We start from the raw sequence: 13,697 nt of genomic DNA, 5'->3' as shown, positions 1-13,697 counted from the left end.
CACAATGGAATAACATGGTTGCTTTTTGTTTAGACTGCAGTCATACCAAATTTGTTGTCCTGAGTCCCCATCAGTAAAAGCCACAGCCTCTAAGGTTCTGCACAGCAGCCTCACTTACAGTTAAGGAAGTTCACTTGAGATCTATATGAAGATCTATCATTATGACTATTTTAAATGCCTTTATCTTAGCTCATTAACTTTTTATGAGAAACATGTTTGCACTCTTGGCCTTACTAAAACAGGACATCTCCTAGAGGAGAATGACAATTTCTTTGCTGGGGGTATTAACTTAGACAAGTAACTCTTCTCCAACTGGTATGTTACAGAATCAGAATGATGGAACTGAAATGGGTCTTAAAATTTATTTTACCAAGTTCCTTCAATGAGTCGAGGAAATCAGGAACTTTTCTCAAGCGGTACAAAAGAAAAAATCTGATCAGAGCCAGTCTTGGAACTCACTAATCACCGAATGTGTTTCCTCCTTTGTAAAATAGGACTGTCTACAAACCTCCTGCAGAAGAATTCAAACAGCAGATGCAAAGCACTTACAACAGGGTTTGGCACATGATAAGTATTCAAAAAGTCTGTCTCCTTCCTTCTGCCTTATATGTGTGTCCTTGTCCAAGACACAGATCAAGTGGGACCCTACGCTGATTCCGTTGGCTTTATCATACACACAAAAGAAAAAAGCTACAAGAAGGTTCTCATGATGTGTCTACTAGTTTTGATTTAGGTATGAAATTGAGTAGTTTATTACAATACAACTAGAAACAAGTTTAGCGTTACAGAGGTCAGGGCTGAAATTCCATATAAATGACTACCGGTATCAAAAGCCAAGGGAAGATAAAGAAGCCATAGTTGAAATAATCCATCTACTGTACTGGCTATAAAATCAATGTAACAGGCCCAGCACAATGCCTTAATGGCTAAATCTTCACCTTGTAAGCTCTGGGATCTCACGTGGCCACCACTTTGTTTCCCGGATGCTCTGCTTCCCATCCAGCTCCCTGTGTATGAGCTGGAAAAACCTGTGTGAGAAACCCAGAGGAAGTGTCTGACTCCTGGCTTCAATTTGGCTCATCTCCAGCTGTTATGACCATTTGAGGAGTGAACCAGCATATGGAAGATCTTTGTCTCTCCTCTCCATAAATCTGATCTGCCTTTCCAATAAAAATGAATCTTTTTAAAAAATACTAAATATTAAAATTCTAAAAATAAATGTAATTCTTAAGACGAAGCTTCCAGGGGTGAAAAATTAAAGACAGTATAAAGAGAAAAAGCAAATATTAGGTAAGCAAAATCTATGACAACAGCCACTCATTTGAAATGGTCAACAACAAGGAGATGAAGATGAAAGCATGGGAGCTAACAGCAGACTATGAAATCAGTAGCTGTACACTAACCTAGAATTACTTACCCTGTCTGTGCCTCGGCTTCCATGTCTATAAAGTAATAACAATAGACATCATTCTACTAACTAGTCTTAGGCAGCTTCTCATTCTTTCCAAACTCATACTTTCCAACTCCCTTGTCAGCTGGTTTCCAGTTGACTTCTACTCGTGGAATACACTGGCAGGAGATTGAAATGACAAGAAAATACCTTTTTTGCTCTCTGCTTTTAGTAGGAGCTGCAACAGCAGCAACAAGCACCTGCAGCTCTAGCATCATCTGTGGACACTCCAAAACAGCAGAGCCAATGAGGATCTCCACAGAGCATGGAGTGGATGCAGCATCTACCAGACAGCTCATCTAACATCCCATTTGCCTTGCAGCTTCTTCATTCACCACCACCACTACACTTCTCCCCCAAAACACACACACACTCACTCTCTCACACACACACACACATACACCCACACACACTCTCTCTCTCTCTCTCTCTCACACACACACACACACACACACACACTTGGTCTTCCAACACACATCTTCTTTTTCCTCTGGCCCTTGTACCACCATCATAACTAACACCCTGCATTCTAACATCTAAATATTCAAAAACTGTGCCTTATTTTATCATATTCCTTATTGAAGACTAACTGAATGCACCTACTTCTTATGGTGTTGTAACAACAAAAGTGTGTTTAAAAAGTAGAAGTTCTTTAGATAATTCCTGGACCCTGGAGGGTACTTCAAAATATTAAAAACTGTTGTGCTAGGGGCTGGCGCAATGGTGTATATGCTAATCCTTTGGTAACCTATTAGAGTACAAGTTCATGCTCTGGCTGCCCCACTTTCAATTCAGCTCCCAGCTTATGATCTGAAAAAGTAATGAAGTATGGACCAAAGCCGTGGGACCCTGCACCCACGTAGGGGACCTGGAAAGAAGCTCCTGGCTCCTGGTTTGGGATCCCTTTTCAAATAAATAGATTTTCTAGATGTGTCTACATTCATAAATACTAAACTTCATTTTACACTGCAAAACTAAACACACAGTTGGATTCTAAGTCAACAGGAATTAAGAACACAGCACCCCTTTCAAAAGGAAAAACATGGCTAGCTTCTTAGCCTTCCATTTCTTACAGTTCAAAACAATACTGCTTCAAAGAATTACAGCTAAATATTGTTGTCCAGGGAATAAACAATAATTTACAATGACAAGGAAATCCAGGCCTTTTTGCAAGGATTCCTAAGGGATCAGGATGGCTCCTTTTAAAACTTCAATGAATCAACTTTAATAATCTTACTTTTAAAACTCTGCAAGTTGCATTTTCCTTTTTACAGGCCTATCACTGTAATCATCCTTCAAAGGGAGAAGGGAAAGAACAGAAAATTTTAGAGAAATATTGAAGGCAAAGAGGACATACAATACATAACAGAGTTTCAAGCAATGGATAAGAAGCAAAACAGAAAAGAACAACATCCAATGTATTCAATGGAAGTTGTTAAAAGAGAACTGAAGAAGCACGTTTTCAGTATCTGCCACAAGAAGGTACTAATAACCAAGGGCAGTTTGCTGATTCTTCAGAGAAAAGTAGTATTAAATAAAATAAGTCCTGGAGAAGAGAGAAAAAGAAAATTTTTTCAACATATAATACTGTGGTCTCCCAAATTCAAATGCTGGTCCTTAAAAAAGATTCCTTGATCAAGATCAAAATTAGGACAGTTTTCACAAAGCTAAATTTATCCCATTGAGAAGACAGTATTACATTCTGAAGACTGTTTTGCTAGTAAAATATCTTACTTTTTTTTTTAATGTTTCACATGTTTTTATTTTAAGCTGTAATTACCAGCTGTGCTACTTCTGGGCCTGTGTACCCACAGATCTAGGAGCCCTGGATTTCAGGGGAACTGTTCACTGCAGACATCACTTCTAAGGTTTCAACATCACTAGGCTTTTCTCAGATTCAGCCTTGGAGCGCCACTGGTGTAAAACTGACAGGTGTGATGAAGTTTGGAGTGTGGATACTTCCCCTTGTGCCTTTCTTTAAGTCATTCCCAGAGATGGCTGCATTTCTTCCAAAATTCCAGCTCTGACTAGTCCCCACTAGGAGTTCCTACACTCCTACAGCCTACCCTAGTGGCTTATTATCTTTGTGCTGCTGTGTCACTTTCTGGTCTTAAAACTTAGGAGAGGTTTCTCTTTTTCTAAGCTGACACTGATTGATGTTGGGCCCGTGGTTCTGTGTATATCATTAGGGCCGCCACTTGATATAGTAAGCTAATCCTCCCTCTGCGGTGCTGACATCCTAGATTGGTGTTGGTTCAAGTCCCAGTAGCTCCACTTCCAATCCATGGCCTAAGAAAGCAACTAAAGTCCTTGGGACTTTGCACTGGCACGTAAGACCCAAAAGAAGCTTCTGGTTCTTATTGGCTCAGATCTGACTGTTGTGGTCATTTAGTAAGTGAATCAGTAGATGAGATCTCTCTCTCTCTTTCTCTTTCTCCGGCTCTTTCTTCTTCTCTCTGTAACTCTGCCTCTCAAATTAAAAAAAAACACCTGCAGGGGTCATAAAACCCAAATGCTGGGTCCCATCTCCACAACTTTCCAGTCTGTTTACCTGTGGAAGAGCCAAAGAATGTATATTTCTAACAAATTCCAAAGTGATAACCATGCTAACTGAACCAAGGATCACACTCCCTAAACTATTACAAAACAGAAAACAAAGAGCTGGCTATCTTATGTTGATCCAAAACACACTCAAACTCAAGAAAACCCTACTCTTCTGTCTTCCTACAAAGAAAGAAAAGAAGGAAACGAGAAAAGGAAGGAAGGAGGAAGGAAGGAAAGAAGTAGTAAACTTTAACATAGCTTCCTCACACCACTACGGAAGCCAATACTTTGTAAGGAGTTACTTTGCTACTATTGCCAGTGTTCCTTTGAGAAGCAGAGTTGCCCACAAGATAGGAAGAAGGCAGGACCAGGACCAAATCCACATCTCCAATGTACATAGAACGGACTCAATAACTTGAGCCACCATCACTCTCAGAGGAAGCTAGAACAAGGAGCTACAGGTGAATACTGAAACAAAGCACTTCGATATAGGAGGCCAACATCTAACCCTAGGCCAAATGCCCACTCCCATTTTTTAATGAATGAGTTTTAAAAGTAAACATTACTTTTGATATTTGCATATTTTATCCAGAAATAAAATCCCAATTTAAAATATCATAACCAACCCATTAAACATTTTAGAAAAATGGAATTTAAAGTCTTAGATTACTGGAAGTAATTCAGCCAAGAAGGTCTCAAGTTTACAAAATAATCAATTAGCAGATAGTTCTGAGAAAGTAAAAACTGAAAACTTTGTCAAGTAACTTGTCTCTCCTTTCTCTCTCGGTAATTCTTTCAAGGTAAATAATAAAATCTTTTATGTTGAAAAAAAATTTAAAAAACAAACAGTGCTTTGGAAGCAAGGCTTATTCATCACTATGGTGTTTAGAACCACACTGGCAGAAAGCTGAAATCAAGTATGTATCCAAACCATAGCAAATGATATACCTAAAAAAATTAATATAAAATCAAGAGGCCCATAAACCAGCCCTAATTAGAAAATGTGAGCCCAACAGGTATTTTAGATTTTCTAATAGCCATATGCTTAAAATAAAGGGAAAGTGAAAATTTAATAACATATTTAATAATTCCTCAACACTGTCATTTCAACAAATTATTCATGTTCTATATGCTTTTTATCACAGTAAATCTTCAAAATCTATTAAGCATGTATATTCAGCACATGTCAACATTCTAGCCTACCAAATTCTAAATCCTCAATGGTTATATGTGGCAATTAGTTACCATGTCACATGAATAAAGTTTTGCCAATTTCTTTACTGAATATATTAATACTTAACATGGTGTCAATATCCTACTACACTTTTTCACACATTTTGAACTATAATTTTAATAATTTAAAGCTTTAAATATGTTCTCCTTTCTTGGTTACAAAACTGTTAATATTTTGGCTCCCAGCACCTGTGCTTTAAAAAAATTTTTTTTAATAAATAAAATATCAAGAGAATCACAAAGTAAACAGGTAAGGTACCATCACTGTTATTTCTCTTAGAGTGCCAAACCCAGGCACTATCTCAACTTGCCTTTCTCTAACCCAAGGGAAGACCTACCAGCCACTACAGGCCTCCACTGCTCCCCAGGCTAAGGAACGCTCATCCCCCGGGCTTGTGAACAGGGAGCCAAGTCATAACTACCAACCTAATTCCCAAGCTGGGATAGCTGGTCCTTTGACAAGGCAAACTGATGTAACCTGACCACTAGCAACACAACAAACTCACATAACAAGGCAAGCAGAATTTTGATAAACAAAATTAAGTCATAGCTTAATCTGATTAAAATACTACTATTAAAATACTACTTTGAAAGACAAAGAAACAGAGAGAGAGAAGAAATACATCTTCCATCCTCTGGCTCACTCCCCAAATAGCAGAAAATAGCTGAGTCTGGACCAGAAAAAGCCAGCAGCCAAGAGCCTCCTGTGGATCTCCCACAAGGGTGGTAGTGAGCCTAGCAAACAGCCCACCCTCTGCTGCTTTCCCAGGAGCATTAACAGGCAGCCAGAATGAAGTGGGACAACCAGGACTTGAACTCATATCCATATAGAGGGGTGGCACTGTAGGTGGCAACTTAACCAGTACATCATGGCTCCAACTGCTTAAAAAAAATGTAAGATTTATTTATTTTTATGGAAAAGCAGACTTACAGAAAGGAGGAGAGACAGAGAAAGATCTTCCCTCTGCTAATTTACTCCCTAAATGGCTGCAATGGCCACAACTGAACCAATCTGAAGCCCGGAGCTAGGAGCCTGGTATTCCACACGAATGCAGGGACTCAAGGCTTTGGACCATCCTCTGCTGCCCTCCAAGGCCACAGGAAGCTGGATGGGGAGTGGAGCAGCTGGGACATGAACCAGCATCGATATGGGATCACGGTGCTTTACAAGACAAGGAATTAAACACTAAACCATCACACCAGGCCCTAAAATTATTTTAATACTGCATTAAATATAAATTAGAGAGGGCAAATCAGTGTACAAACAAATCAACAATTCTTCCTTTATGATCTGTAAAAGGAGACCAAATAATCTATGTATAACTAAAAATCTAAATAGACTGCAGTTTTCACTTTCAGTAGAAAACTAAAGTACATGTCTTGCCTTTAAATAACACAGCGATGACAAAAATAGTATAAGGGCAGGGAATGGAACAAGTCAGTGAGTAAAAATGCAGATCATAAATTGTAAACATGGAGCTCTGAAAAATCCCCTATTCTTAATACCTGAAACTCAGGTGTAGTCTTAGTTCTAGAGTCAAGCAATGTATGAATCAAAATTATATAGAAGGACTGAACTGGTGCATCTAATACCAAGCCTTCCAGTCCCTCAAAATAACAATCAAAAATAAAATAAAATATAAACAATAAAATTAAAAATAAAAAAATAAAAATTTTAAAAATGATTCCTTATCATAAAGTGAGCTTTGTTCTGCACATAAAACTATTGTCACAAACATTATTGTACTTGTGTATATGTGCAAGATCAATGAGATAATTACATACCTTTGGGACTTTAATACAGCTGGTGTCAAATCACACATTAGGCATACAGTTATTTCATTCTGAGCCATTCCCTCTAGAGAGTAATTACCCACCCCATAACTTCATCATAAAAAAAAGAAGCGCTTACTCAGGATTTCAATTGTATAAACACAGGATTTTTATAAGATACCTTTCACAAATCAAGTAACCAAACACATATGCATCCATAAGATAAAACGCTAACATTATGACAAGTCATATAAACTTTCTAACTTCTAACTATGAAGTCTACATAAAAAGCTACAAAGACTGCTATATACACACACATAGGCAGTTCACTAATTCGAGAAGGGAGGCACAAGAAAAGCATGTGGGCATCCAATGACCCTTGATGTTGTCTGGAAAAAAACCTAACATTTCCCTACCTGAAAACAGAGAAGGTTCCTTAAAACACACACACACACATACAGAGAGGAAGGAAATTCTAAGTCTTCCAGTACTAGTTCGAAGGCCTTCAGGCTGCAACACCTCAGCATCCTGCAGCAGCTCTCCATCAACCAGGCTGCTCACACAACCCAGAAGCAGCACAGCTGTGCGCATCTTAATACCTCACTCAGCTTTCTGCTACCTTCTCTTTGAAATACTTCCTGTATACATTACCACCAAGCCTTCCACCACACCAAGGAACCGATGAAAGTGAAAACAGTAAGTGTTCCAGGCCAAATTAGTAATGCCTTTTTTGTGTGACACCAAAATGCATTTTATTAATGAAGCATTTTGAGACAAACATGCTAACTTAACTATAAAAATGCTCTTACACTTGAAAATCATTACACTAAATCAGATTTGATTATCTTATTCACGCAGATAGTTTACAATTTAGTTAATAGTTCCTCTATATGTTCTTCCTCTGAACTCCACAAAGAAGGAAAGTCCTCTTCAACCCAGCTAGTATCAGCTCTGAGAAGAAAGCAGGAAAAGCCCTGAGCCTAGAGAAGTCATCCACTGCCTATGTCAGAGTCGGTGTGGATCTGTTTCTCAGCTCCAGCTCCTGACTTTAGCTTCCCGCTAATGCAAATCCTGACAGCAACAGGGGTGGCTCCAGCAGCTGGGTTCTCACCATGTAATGAGAACTCTGGCTAAGCCCCTGGCTCCTGGCTTCAGTTGGCCAGCTACTGCAGGTATCTAAAGAGTGACCAGTAGAACACGCCCTCTTGTTCATTTGCTCTCCTTGCTGCTAACTGCCTATAAAACGAATTCTTTAAATTTTTAAACATAAAAGGTACTACATCATAAATCAACCATATACCCATTATTGAGGTCACAAAGCTGGATGTGAGAGGTATCCTTCAAGTACGCTCAAGAAGGTAAGTTGCCCACAGCAATGCTTTAAAAAAAGCAGCTGGTGAACCTTGCATGATAGCTCAGTGACTAAATCCTCGCCTTGCAGGCACCAGAATCACTAATATAGGCACCAGTTCACATCCCAGCTGTTCCATTTCCCATCCAGCTCCTCTGCTTGTACCCTGGGAAAGCAGCAGAGGACGGCCCAAGGCCTTAGGATCCTGCACCCACACAGGAGACCAGGAAAAAGATCCAGGCTCCTGGTTTTGGATTGACTGAGCTGTGGCCAATGCAGTCACTTGGAGAGCGAACTAGCAGATGGAAAATCTTTCCATCTCTCCCTGTCTCTGTAAATCTGCCTTTCCAATAAAAATGAAATAAAATTTTTTAAAGATTTTTTTTAATTAGAAAGGCAGATATACAGAGAGGAGAGACAGAGAGGAAGATCTTCCGTCCGATGATTCACTCCCCAAGTGAGCGCAACGGCCGATGCTATGCCGATCCGAAGCCAGGAGCCTCTTCTGGGTCTCCCACACGGGTGCAGGGTCCCAATTTGGGCTGTCCTCGACTGCTTTCCCGGGCCACAGGCAGGGAGCTGGAAGGGAAGCGGGGCTGCCGGGATAGAACCGGCGCTCATATGGAATCCCGGGCGTGTAAGGCAAGAACCTTCACCACTGCACCACCGCGCCGGGCCCAAATGAAATAAAATTTTAAAAGCAGGTGATATAATGAAGAGATCCCACTTGTCATGGGATAGCTTGAACACAGCTTGAGAGCAAAGAGCACTGTGCAGGAGAGAGACGGGGATCAGGGCTTGACCTTGCTGAGCCTGGTAATCCATGAATAACTTCAGTTCTCTGAGTGAAGCCAGTGGATGATTCTACAAGAGGGTGAGTATGGATTAAGTCACCTGGCTAAGAATTTATCTCTACCTCAACATTCACAAGTTTATTCTGAAAAGCATAGAGACAAAAATACGTCATTCATCCACTGATTTACTCCCCCCAAATGCCTGCAACAAGCCAGGTCACAGCCAGGAACCCAGAACTCAGTTTAGGGCCCCCAAATGGAAGACAGGCATCTAAGCATTTGGGGCATACCTGCTGCCTCTCAGGGTGTACATTGGCAGAAAACTGGAATCACAAGAGAAGTTAGGACTCAAAGTTAGGCACTCCACCAGGAGAGGAAGGACACTGTGCCAACCAATGTTTTAACCAGTATACTAAATGCCCACCCACCACTAACACTCCAATGATTTACATGAAGTTCACTTACACACATTAACACCATGTAGAATTGAAAAAGAAAAAAAGTTCTATGGTACAAATTAGGAAGTGCAGAAAGCCACTAAAAGGTCACAAAAGGGAAAAAAAAAGTCATAGCTATCTCAGTATTAACTTCACTTTAGACATTAAACTGATTAACTAGAAAAGAATGTGGAATAGGTAGTCCAAGTAGTACCATCGCAACTTTTAAAGGCAAGAACTTAGGAGAACATCCAAAATCAGGACTTGGAAAAAAATACATCAGTGCCCCCATAAGCTCTCAAAATTTTACGTAAAGTAACTTTTCTGAAAAATTTTATTGTAAATCTTTAAAATTAAGGGGGAAGTGTACAACAACTCTTCACTTATTGACCTAAGTCTTCATGATGAGAATGCAGAGCTCAGCTCCGTGTCATGCAGGAATGCTATCTGAAACTGGGAACTGTGTACCACGTCCTATCCTCCTCCTGCCCAGGTAAATACTGAGGAAAGCCCCAGAAACCAAACGCCAAATGACTAGACTAACCTACCAATGACTCAGTCTCTCCAGGATACCTTACAACTGACCTGAGTTATCCTCTTTCTGTTTTCAGAATTCCACAGCACCAAGTGCAAGCAAGTCAATCATCTTCAGCATCAAAAACAAGGAGCCATGCACGCAGGCGGCGACACGGCTTGTTGAAGAACACGTGCCATGCAACTGCACTAGCTAAGGCAACAAACAAAACTGCAATCAATTCCAGGCAAAAAAATAATCTCTGGAAAATTTAAATGAACAAAAATTAGTATGGCAGTACAACTTAGTGAGATATTTTTTAAAACCCCTTCCCTTCTCTAATTACAAAATCAACATGAGAATGGCAAGGCTTCTGGAAAGATTTTTAAAACCTGAGAAACAAATCAGAGTAAGTGGAAGAAAATAGGTAGAACTGGAGAACTGTTTCACAGTAACATATTTCCTTTATACATAACTATTTAGAATTCAAATACTTTCATGCAGCCCTCAACAGCCTCATAATAGCTGTTACAGGTAAGGATAATGACGATACAGGTAAAGATCAGTGTGGTGATACAGTGCATTAATCCTCCACCTATGCAGCTGGCATCCCATATGGGCACTGCTTGGTGCCCCGAATGCTCCACTCCTGATCCAGCTTTCTGCTTGTGGCCTGGGAAAGCAGCAAAGCACAGCTCAAGTCCTTGAGGCCCTGCACCTACATGGAAGACCTGGAAGAAGCTGCTGGCTCCTGGCCTCGGATCAACTCAGCTCCAGCCACTGTGGCCATTTGGGGAGTGAACCAGCAGATGGAACACCTCTCTCTCTTTTTTCTTTCTCTCTCTGTAAAATCTGCCTCTCAAATACAATAAAACTTAAAAAGAAGTGACAGAGGTATAATTATTTCTATTTTGTAAGAACTTCAGGATGTTCCCAACCAGTAAATGACCTGCCTAGGGACATAGAGCAGTAAGATGACACACAACAAAGACTGCAGCCTCCTGATCGCTCAGGCATCGCCTCCAAGCTCATGCTACGTGATGGGCAAGCAACACAATACACTCTTTTAAAAGCTTTAACTCCAAAGAGTAAAATGACAAGTAGTCGTGAACACCAATCTAAGATGCAAGAATGTGTACAGATCTGTAATAATACCAACACATGCTAAATAAAACTTTCTAATTTCAAATAAGAAATAAAAATTATGTATTTTCAGACTGAGAGGAAAAAAAGAGGAAACATCCAACTCAGGGAGACTAGACTGCCCTAGGTGCTTCCTTTGGTCTCAATAAAAACCCAGGCAAAGAGAAGCCTACTCATAAAGAACAGAGATAAGCCAAAAATGTCCACTCAGCCCCAAACTCCTTCTCCTCCTTTTCTCTTGCTTTCCCTACACGCACATACACAAGCTCACACACACACAGTACTAACTCTAAAGCTATTTATTTCTTGTCCTCTTCTTCTGGGAAGCAAGATAGAGAGTCAGAGTGACCACAGACCTCCCTGTCCAAACTATAACACTTAAAGCATGAGAGGCCGTTGTCCAGAAAAGAGGTCCACCCCAAGACGGACTAGGCAAACAACAAACTGCAGTCCCCAACTACCGGGCTAACCCAAGCCTCTCAGGCTTTAAGCACCGACAGCATAGTCCTACTGTTTAATCACTGCTCAAAACTGCTTTGGTAAATCCCCATTTTATGCAAGATTAAGTCTTAAATTCTACCTCACGGGAAAGCCATAAACATTTTGTAGACCAGTTTAAGGAACCATTCCTATTGATGACTAGTGTCGCTTCACTTTGTGCAAGACCTTAAGCAATGTTCTGAATATATGTGCTTTCCAAGTCATGTGGTGGAAAGCTTAGAAAAAAAAAATAAAATTTAGTTTTCCAATTCCTTTTAAAGGTGAAATACCAAGTACAAAGAAAAGGCAATCTCTTAATCCCTCAGCAGCATTAACAATAGAGAGCTATTTTCCTAGGGAAACCAAAAATAGTGTCGTATACACAAACATCCAAATACTGCCTGTTCAAGAATTATCTAATAAACTGCTTTCAGAATAGCTTTTTGGTTGCATTACTATCAACAAGTTAGAAATTTCGAAGAACAAATCCCATCAAAAGAGATTTTTTTTTAAAAAAAAGGAAACCTGACCTGGTATCATGGTTAGGACCCCCAAAAGTCCAAGTGTTTAAGACGTGTTCCCTAGAGAGGCAACAGTGAGGTGGTATGTGCTTGAAGAACGCAGGCCTACCGGTAGGTCCCTGGGCACTGGGGGCTCTCCCTAAGAAGGAATTAATGGACTTCTCACAAAATGCTGGTATACAAGAAGCAAACCCAGCACAGGCAGCTCGTTCTACTTGATGGAATGAAGAGGTCACTGCTAGCTCCCCCGCTCCCTGCTCTCTTGCAATGCCTCTATCACTGTAATCCACCATGAGATGGTACCGTCAAGATGGTGGGGGCAGAGTAGAACTCTCACCAGGGCCTGTAATATGCTTTCTTGGACTTATAACCTGTAACACTGTGACCTAAATAAAACCTTTCTCTGTATCTCCAACCTATGTCAGGTAATGCAGTACAGTAGCAAAAAGCTGATTACTGCACACAGTACCTTTTAAAAAGTACAGATGACAATAAATTTGTTACCATAACCAACCTACTATTCAAATGGCCCTATTTCTACTTAAAAACTTACTCTAAAATTAAGTTACAGAAACTCTAATTCAAAAAACCAAATCAAAATTATGATTTGTGGCTTTTTTTCCAATCAAAATTTCATACAAACACTTTCAGGACTAGTGTAGAACATAATCCATCCAAATGCACTTGAAGGTCTATTATGCACATACTACACTGACACCAGTAATAGTGGGACGGCCTGAGTTTAAAATTGGCCAGTGTAAATTATTTCAGGAAACTCATCTTTTACTCCAAAACAGAACTTTGTATTTAAATGATCTATAATCTGAAAAAGACTAGAAATACCTACGAAACAAGGGGAAACTCAAAATGCTAACTCCGTACAAGGCAAAATATTTGTGTTGAATCCATGACTCAATGCTGCCTCCATCAGATATGCTTAGCAATGTGTAATCCTGAAAAGAATCTGACACTGCAAGCTCTCCTAAGAAGCAATCCCTCATTTCTTTTCCTTATTACACTACAGATGAGTTCCTCAGTTACATTCTCAAGTTTGAGAGCAAGAAAAAGGCCCAGGTTAGTCTGCCCAACACTCCCTTGTAGAATTTCAGAACATATACCTATTCCACTAGGGGAAACACTGCCCTGAATTTACTACGAAACCCAGAATGAGTCCGGTCTACCATTCCACATTTTTACAGAATTATCTCCACACCATACAATATTCCAGATTCATTAAATAAGACTTCTTAAAAGAACTGGATTCCAAGCTCCAGCCTATACAATTCAAAAGACAAATCAAGAGGAAAAATTACTCTCATAACTGCAAACAACCCAAGATTATATTGTGATACAGGTTCAATACACTTGCTACCCTATACCTAAGACATTTCCTAATAAAATCTTGGTTTTCACCCTTAAAAAACATTCTTGGATCAGTATCAGCAAACTGCCCAACT

At 39.9% G+C, this 13,697-nt stretch overlaps 1 protein-coding gene and 1 long non-coding RNA gene across 2 annotated transcripts in view; both read right to left on the bottom strand.

The window, feature by feature from the left end:
* ZSWIM6 (zinc finger SWIM-type containing 6) overlaps window positions 1-13,697 on the bottom strand; it is a 159,513-nt gene that overhangs the window by 132,896 nt on the left and 12,920 nt on the right. The gene's annotated exons all lie outside the window — the stretch shown is intronic.
* LOC121154568 lies at window positions 1,198-6,137 on the bottom strand. The gene is made up of 3 exons (XR_005883556.1): window positions 5,248-6,137; window positions 3,327-3,330; window positions 1,198-1,208 (listed from the first exon to the last, which is right to left on the bottom strand). It is a non-coding gene; the product is annotated as an uncharacterized LOC121154568 (long non-coding RNA).

This window comes from Ochotona curzoniae, unplaced genomic scaffold (assembly GCF_017591425.1).
Source record: "Ochotona curzoniae isolate NIBS_2020 unplaced genomic scaffold, NIBS_Ocur_1.0 contig_2754, whole genome shotgun sequence".
Classification (NCBI taxonomy): domain Eukaryota; kingdom Metazoa; phylum Chordata; class Mammalia; order Lagomorpha; family Ochotonidae; genus Ochotona; species Ochotona curzoniae.
Note: the sequence above shows the minus strand (reverse complement) of the source record. Positions and strands in the feature narration are given on the sequence as shown.